This window comes from Bubalus kerabau, chromosome 18 (assembly GCF_029407905.1).
Source record: "Bubalus kerabau isolate K-KA32 ecotype Philippines breed swamp buffalo chromosome 18, PCC_UOA_SB_1v2, whole genome shotgun sequence".
In the NCBI taxonomy this organism is placed as follows: domain Eukaryota; kingdom Metazoa; phylum Chordata; class Mammalia; order Artiodactyla; family Bovidae; genus Bubalus; species Bubalus kerabau.
In genome coordinates, this window is record NC_073641.1 from 1,741,477 (window position 1) to 1,749,412 (window position 7,936).

Genomic DNA, 7,936 nt, shown 5'->3' on the forward strand with positions numbered 1-7,936 from the left:
ATATATCTGTGTGTGCACGCAGATGCGCGCGAGCTCGGGCGTTCGCCTGCAAGGATGGGGGGGTGGGGGTGGGGGTGGGGCTGGGGGTAGGGCTGGGGCTGGGGCTGGGGCTGGGGCTGGAGCTGGTGCAGCCCCCCGGGGATTGCCTGAGGCACGCCAAGGGAGCCCCAGACGGAGACCCGCGGGACGGTCCTCTGGTTTCCTGGAAGCCAAATGCAGAGGGGCTCGCGGGCCGCGCGGAGGCACCCCAGGTCTGCAGCGGGAGTCGGTGCCCTGGCCACCCACCCCCAGGAGGGGTTGGGGTCCGGGAGCCCAAGAGTTGGGACGTGGGGGCGGGGGCTAAAGGAGAGGGAAGGCAAAGAGCCTACAGCACCCGGTATTCCCAGGCGGTCTCCCATCCAAGTAAGAACCAGGCCCGACCCTACTTAGCTTCCGAGATCAGACGAGACAGGGCGCGTTCAGGGTGCTATGGCCTTAGACGGAGGCCGGCCTTAGACGGAGGCCGCTGCCGCCCGGCGCCCTAAGAGCCCTGCGCTGCGCCTCCCTTTCGCTCTGACCTGCCGGTCAGCCATTCCGACTACAAGTAATTTTACTCCTTCCCCTTTCTCTCCCTGCTTTCTGAGAGTCTCTCTCCTTCCATACTCGATGGTGTAATGAATGGATGCCTTAGATCATTTTCCCTCAACATTTTTTTCTCTTTATTTTTACATTGATTTCTATGAATTCATCTTCAAGTTTATGGATTATTTCTGCCAGCATCTCATATGTGCTATTGAACCTATCAATTTTTCATTTCAATTATTTTAGTTTTCAAATCCAGAATTTATGTTAGTTTCCTTTAAAAAAAATAATTTGTAGCTCTTCATTGGGTCTCTCTGTTTGTTGACTTAGTATCATACTGTCATCTAATTCTTCAAACATGGTTCCATTATTTCATTTTGTAGTTATCATTATTTTGATATTTTATCTTTTGACCTTCATACTGAATTTATAAGTGATATACTTATATGAGTTATCAGTGGTATGTTATACAAATGCTTTACTCACCACCATTACCACATTAGAGTTTTCTGATTTTAACTGTATACTTACCTGTCCCAGCAGGTTGATAAAGAGTCCAAGCCTAAAGCCCCTTTAAGGAGGAGGCAAGCTTGCTTGCTTTTTCACATTCTTTGGCCTAAGACAAGTAGGCATTGTAGGGAGCAGTATCTCAGGTTCAAGGACATTCCTCTTTTTGAGCTTTGGATGTATGCTATAGGAAAGGGTCTGGGCAAAACGCTCACATCCTTGAGATGTTTTTTGTCTATTCTCAGAGGCTAGTTGAGACGTATATATGGCCCCACTTAAATTAGTGAGCCCCTTCTGATGTCTGTGTCAGAAGCTTTTTCTGTCACCTTCACTTTAAATAAAATATACACAAAGCTCTGAATGACTGAGACTGTCTTTGGCCCCAGAGTAATATCTTCTTCTTCAGACACCATGAATCCAGTGGCATCGGTCACCGTTGACTGCTAGGTTATCATCTTGGGGGCTTGTCCAAGATCTTCAAGACAAGGTAAGAACACTCGGAGTTGAGATTCTTTTGCTCGTTTACTGTGGTCTCTACTTTACTATGGAGAAGGCAATGGCACCCCACTCCAGTACTCTTGCCTGGAAAATCCCATGGGCGGAGGAGCCTGGTAGGCTGCAGTCCATGGGGTCGCTAAGAGTTGGACACGACTGAGTGACTTCACTTTCCCTTTTCACTTTCCTGCATTGGACAAGGAAAGGGCAATCCACTACAGTACTCTTGCCTGGAGAATCCCAGGGGCGGGGGAGCCTGGTGGGCTGCCAACTCTGGGGTCTCACAGAGTCGGACACGACTGAAGCAACTTAGCAGCAGCAGCAGCAGCAGCAGCAGCAGCAGCTACTTTACTAAATCAGAAGCATGTGGACTGAACTTCTTTTCCCCAGTCAGCTTTTCCTGGTCCCTCTGACCATTTCATATCTGCTTGGGGAATTAAAGTTATTAACCTCATGTGCCGGATTGTAGACTTTCAAGGGACTTGCAATCCATGCTGTTATTGTGCTTTTCTAGCAAGGCCCCCATTCCAAGTTTTACAGGACACTGCAGACAGGAGCACTTTAGGGAGCGAGCTGGAGCTCTAGCTCCAGGGACATCTCTCAGACTGGAAATCACCATCCTGACCCCACAGACACACAGGCAAGTTCTTGTCGTGGCTATGCCTCTGGACTATATGGATTGAGGCATTGCTGGTGAGCATGAGATTCCTGAGGACACAGATTGGGACACCCCAGATTTGGGCAGATTGAAAGCGCATTGGGCTTCTTCCCTTAGTAGCGCTAGCTCTTAGCAGAGCAGACGAAGCCCTCCAGTGGCTCTTGTCTCAACTCCTTAGGTATTCTTTTTGTACAGTCTGAGGGACAGGAATCAAAAGGATGATGTTGGCACTCCATGCATATGAAGGATTAGTTTTTCCTCGCAGGCGGGCCCTCCATCGCCTCCTTTGTTATTAAATAGACTCGTGTGGCCACTCTCAGGAGGATGTCTTGGGTTTTCTGTTCATCCCTTTATGACTTGCCACTTATACTGTTATGAGGAATGTGCGCAGGTACACAGAAGTTGGGTGCTTCCCCTAGTGGTCTTGGCTCGGCGAGCATCCGGAAAACTACTCTGTTCCACCCCAGGTGGTGCCGGAATAAAAGGGAAATCAAACCAAGGTTTTAATGGTGAGGACCTGGACATCAATCTGGGATGCCATCAGGTCTAACCCTGGTGCATCTCCACCATGCCTGGGTGGTAGAATGAGGGGGGGTGGGAGTAGGACACCTTCACCTGTAAGAGACAGGTTAGCTCTGGCCAGGGAAGGAAGCTTAGGTGGAAAATCAGTCTCCAACCCCGTCTAGAGCAGGGGCAGACACCTCTGGTAGAAAAAAGCCATGGCACTGGGCACTGCTTTTTTCTCTCTTACAGATGGGGCCTAACAGTCCAGAACCACCACCCCCCCTTGAATAATATCTTGAAAAACTGGGATAATTTTGATCCTCAAGGCCTAAAAATCCCTTATATATGGGGTTTCTTTGCTTTAAGAGACGACCTCACCTGCCCAGAGAGATAATCCCTGCTGGGACATCTTCTCGATCAGTCTACCCCTGTCATCAGAGCCAATTTGAGCACTCTCTGGTTTAAATTTTAGCTATGAAGCTAAGACTACATGAAGGAGAAATGACATTTTGAACCCTGAATGGCCATGTGTATTCTTTAGACTCCGGAGAAAACTAGGTAAAATGGAATCTTTTTGAAATTGCAAAACTGGTTCCTTTTGCACATGTAATTACTAAAAGTTTGACTTGTGAAAATACTCTTTTGGGGAGCTCTGATCCTGCCTGAGAAACAGAAACATGCCTGGGGAAAAACCTGAGTTAACTCTTATCATGTCCTTGAGATACACAGCCCACTCGATCCGGGACTCCAGCCATGAGCTGGAACTCAAGCCAAGAAAATAAAAGGGACAAAGAGACAATTTAAATTTCAGGTGGAAAACTGTGAGGTTTCTGTCTGTCCAGATTTGTGTGTGTCTCGGTGTATGTCTCCATCCTTGGAAAAAATTGCTAAAGGCTAAGTGGTTCAATGAGCTCTAATTAATTGGCCTAAAGAGAAGTAAGTGCTTACAAATCAAACAATTCTAAATTCAAGGAAATTAAAGTAAATGAATTCGAGGCTTGTGTGAACTGGGAAATAATCATTATTGTATTGATACATGATACTGATGTTTGTTTATTGATCTAATTAACAGAGACATTGTGCAGATACTTTTATAAATGATATAACTTTGGGTGATTTATCCTTACCAATCGACAGAATGATGATGTAAAGTACAAGTCATGGTTTCTGAAGAAAAGTAAGATGTGTGTTTTTAATAAAAAGTAATAAGGAATGGAATTACATTCTATTAAGGAAAAGCAAAGTAAGTCTAAACGTACAGGTGGCTGTCCTCTAAGTGGACAAATGAAGTGACGAATACAGAAAGTGCAAAAAGGTGTGTTGCAAGTGAAAGAAGAGTTTTGTGCATGCTACAAGTTTGTTAAGACATTAAACTGCCTTTGAAGTCTTATTGTGACTATGACTAAGTGAATAACTATTGTTTCCCAGTGAATATAAGCTGTTACCAAACTGGAATTTGGTTTTCTCTCACTGATTAAAAGAACAAAGTTTTCTTGGAATGTGGCTTTTGATAACAGACTACAGCACATATGAACACAGCTCATTCTGCTTCTACAAAAGTTAACGCCTCTTCAGGGAATTTAAAATGGATTAAAAATGGCCATAAACCAAAGGGTTGGGGCTATGAGAGGTCCAACGTGGCCACTTGGCTTTTCCTGGCTCCCTGACAAACCTCATTTTTATTTGATAATGCCTTTCCTGGCTTCAGAATTAATATCTCAGAATAGAAAAAATGGTTAAAAGGTGCTTTCCACAATCTCCAGTGATCAGGGCACCCACTTTGCTGGACAGGTCATACAGACATTCACAAAAGCTTCATGAGTTTCTTCGAGACTACTGCTTTCACTGATGTCCTTGGCCATTGGGCAAGGACAGCAGAACAAAGGGATCAATTGCATGGGATGGAGTAGACTGCTAAATATGACCGCAATTTTCACGACTTTTTGTCTGACATATTGTTGATTTTTACTCTGTGTTTTCAGATATAAAGAAGCACTTCTCCTCGAGTTACTGGTCATTTAAAACAATCTAGTGATTTACTCCTACGGGTGAAATTATACCTTTTTTCTCTCTGCCTCATCCCTCCAGAAGCTGGAGACACTTGGGTTCTGAACAGCCTTCTCAGGTAAATAAAAAGACTGTCTCCCGACATATACAGAAATCTCAACGTATACTGGGGAGCTCTAAAAGAAAAATCCACCTAACTGATGTCAGGCCTATGGCATCTATTATGTTTCACTGAATATTAAGTTCCAGTTTTTTAAGTTAAGGTCTGTATTTACTAAGACGCACTCCTGAGATAGTTCCTTGTGGTTATGTTACATTGCTAAGAGGTTTAATTAAGTTGTTAAAAAGGACATTCTGAGTTTGTTTCTAAAGCTTATCTCAATAACCAGTCTTTGAATCAAGATCAGATGCTCAGGATCTACAACCACGATATCAACAGCAAGCTATAGTCATTTAGCAAACTAAGTCAGATGACATGGAGATGTCACTGGGCTACACCTACTAGAAGTTCTTGACCTAACTTCTTACTTATGATTCTACTATTACTGCTATCGTTTTCTATATTGCCTGTTTCAAGAAGTGTTGTTCCTTACATTATCAAGTGTGTGACTGAGCCACTAAGTGAGTCACTGTATGACTTAGCTGGAAAAAGAAGAGAAGTGAAAAGCAAAGGAGATAAGGAAAGATATAAGCCTCTGAATGCAGAGTTCCAAAGAACAGCAAGGAGAGGTAAGCAAGCCTTCCTCAGCGATCAATGCAAAGAACTAGAGGAAAACAACAGAATGGGAAAGACTAGAGATCTCTTCAAGAAAATTAGAGATACCAAGGGGACATTTCATGCAAAGATGGGCTCGATAAAGGACAGAAATGGTATGGACCTAACAGAAGCAGCAGATATTAAGAAGAGGGGGCAAGAATACACAGAAGAACTGTGCAGAAAAGATCTTCACGACCCAGATAATCACGACGGTGTGATCACTGACCTAGAGCCAGACATGCTGGAATGTGAAGTCAAGTGGGCCTTAGAAAGCATCACTACGAACAAAGCTAGTGGAGGTGATGGAATTCCAGAGGAGCTGTTTCAAATCCTGAAAGATGATGCTGTGAAAGTGCTGCACTCAATATGCCAGCAAATTTGGAAAACTCAGCAGTGGCCACAGGACTGGAAAAGGTCAGTTTTCATTCCAATCCCAAAAAAGCAATGCCAAAGAATGCTCAGACTACCGCACACATTGCACTCATCTCACATGCTAGTAAAGTAATGCTCAAAATTCTCCAAGCCAGGCTTCAGCGATACACGAACCGTGAACTTCCAGATGTTCAAGCTGGTTTTAGAAAAGGCAGAGGAACCAGAGATCAAATTGCCAACATCTGCTGGATCATGGAAAAAGCAAGAGAGTTCCAGAAAAACATCTATTTCTGCTTTATTGACGATGCCAAAGCCTTTGACTGCATGGATCACAATAAACTGTATAAAATTCTGAAAGAGATGGGAATACCAGAACACCTGACCTGCCTCTTGAGAAATCTGTATGCAGGTCAGGAAGCAACAGTTAGAACTGGACATGGGAAAACAGACTGGGTCCAAATAGGAAAAGGAGTACGTCAAGGCTGTATATTGTCACCCTGCTTATTTAATTTCTATGCAGAATACATCATGAGAAACGCTGGACTGGAAGAAACACAAGCTGGAATCAAGATTGCCGGGATAATATCAATAACCTCAGATATGCAGATGACACCACCCTTATGGCAGAAAGTGAAGAGGAACTCAAAAGCCTCTTGATGAAAGTGAAAGTGGAGAGTGAAAAACTTGGCTTAAAGCTCGACACGCAGAAAACGAAGATCACGGCATCTGGTCCCATCGCTTCATGGGAACTAGATGGGGAAATAGTGGAAACAGTATCAGACTTTATTTTGGGGGGCTCCAAAATCACTGCAGATGGTGACTGCGGCCATGAAATTAAAAGACGCTTACTCCTTGGAAGAAAAGTTATGAACAACCTAGATAGCATATTCAAAAGCAGAGACATTACTTTGCCAACAAAGGTCCGTCTAGTCAAGGCTATGGTTTTTCCTGTAGTCATGTATGGATGTGAGAGTTGGACCATGAAGAAGGCTGAGCACCGAAGAACTGATGCTTTTGAACTGTGGTGTTGGAGAAGACTCCTGAGAGTCCCTTGGACTGCAAGGAGATGCAACCAGTCCATTCTGAAGGAGATCAGCCCTGGGATTTCTTTGGACGGAATGATGCTGAAGCTGAAACTCCAGTACTTTGGCCACCTCATGCAAAGAGTTGACTCTTTGGAAAAGACCCTGATGCTGGGAGGGATTGGGGGCAAGAGGAGAAGGGGACGACAGAGGATGAGATGGCTGGATGGCATCACTGACTCGATGGACGTGAGTCTGAGTGAAGTCCAGGAGTTGGTGATGGAGAGGGAGGCCTGGCGTGCTGCGATTCATGGGGTCACGAAGAGTCGGACACGACTGAGCGACTGAACTGAACTGAACTGACATAACATAAGAAATCCCCACATAATAGGAATTAAACTCAATATATGAGTTTTCTCATACAGTGTGATTTACTAGCGAAAAGCAACCACCACCCCACAACCTGAACTGCTCATGAATCCAGACTGAATGAGGCAGGCAGAATAATGTCTTATTTTAAGCCTCATTCCGAGAGAGAGAGATTTGTATGAATGATGTCTCTGTGAAATGAAGCAATATATTCTGGCCTCTTTATTTCCTGGTACTTGTATTTATTAACAGGAGAGATAAGAATGGCATATATTGTAAGCATCTTTTTAAAAAATTCCTCACCCAAAATATCTGGTATTAAACTCTGTAGTTCATGGCTGAAGGTCATGGATTATGGTTTCTGCTTAATTTACACATGAAGGCAGAGCTGAGGTCTCTATGGAAGGCTGTTAAACACTATAAGCAAACACAGAGATGGGGATATTGAAAAATATCAGTTATTACCAGATATTCGCAACTATCTGGGAAGACGAATGGATGATCTTTATGAAAATGTAACTCCAAACAACTGATCCACTTGAGGAGATAATTCAATTGGGAAATTAAGTAAGATTTGGTTGATTTACATTATTTACAACATATTCATTCAGTTACTTTGATAACTTCTGCCTCCTTAAGATTATTATTTACAATTCTGAAACACCATTCTTTTTTGACATTTAA

At 43.7% G+C, this 7,936-nt stretch overlaps 1 pseudogene; it reads right to left on the reverse strand.

The window, feature by feature from the left end:
* Positions 1-361: 361 nt before the first annotated feature.
* On the reverse strand, positions 362-480 carry LOC129633457 (uncharacterized; annotated as a pseudogene).
* Positions 481-7,936: the final 7,456 nt, after the last annotated feature.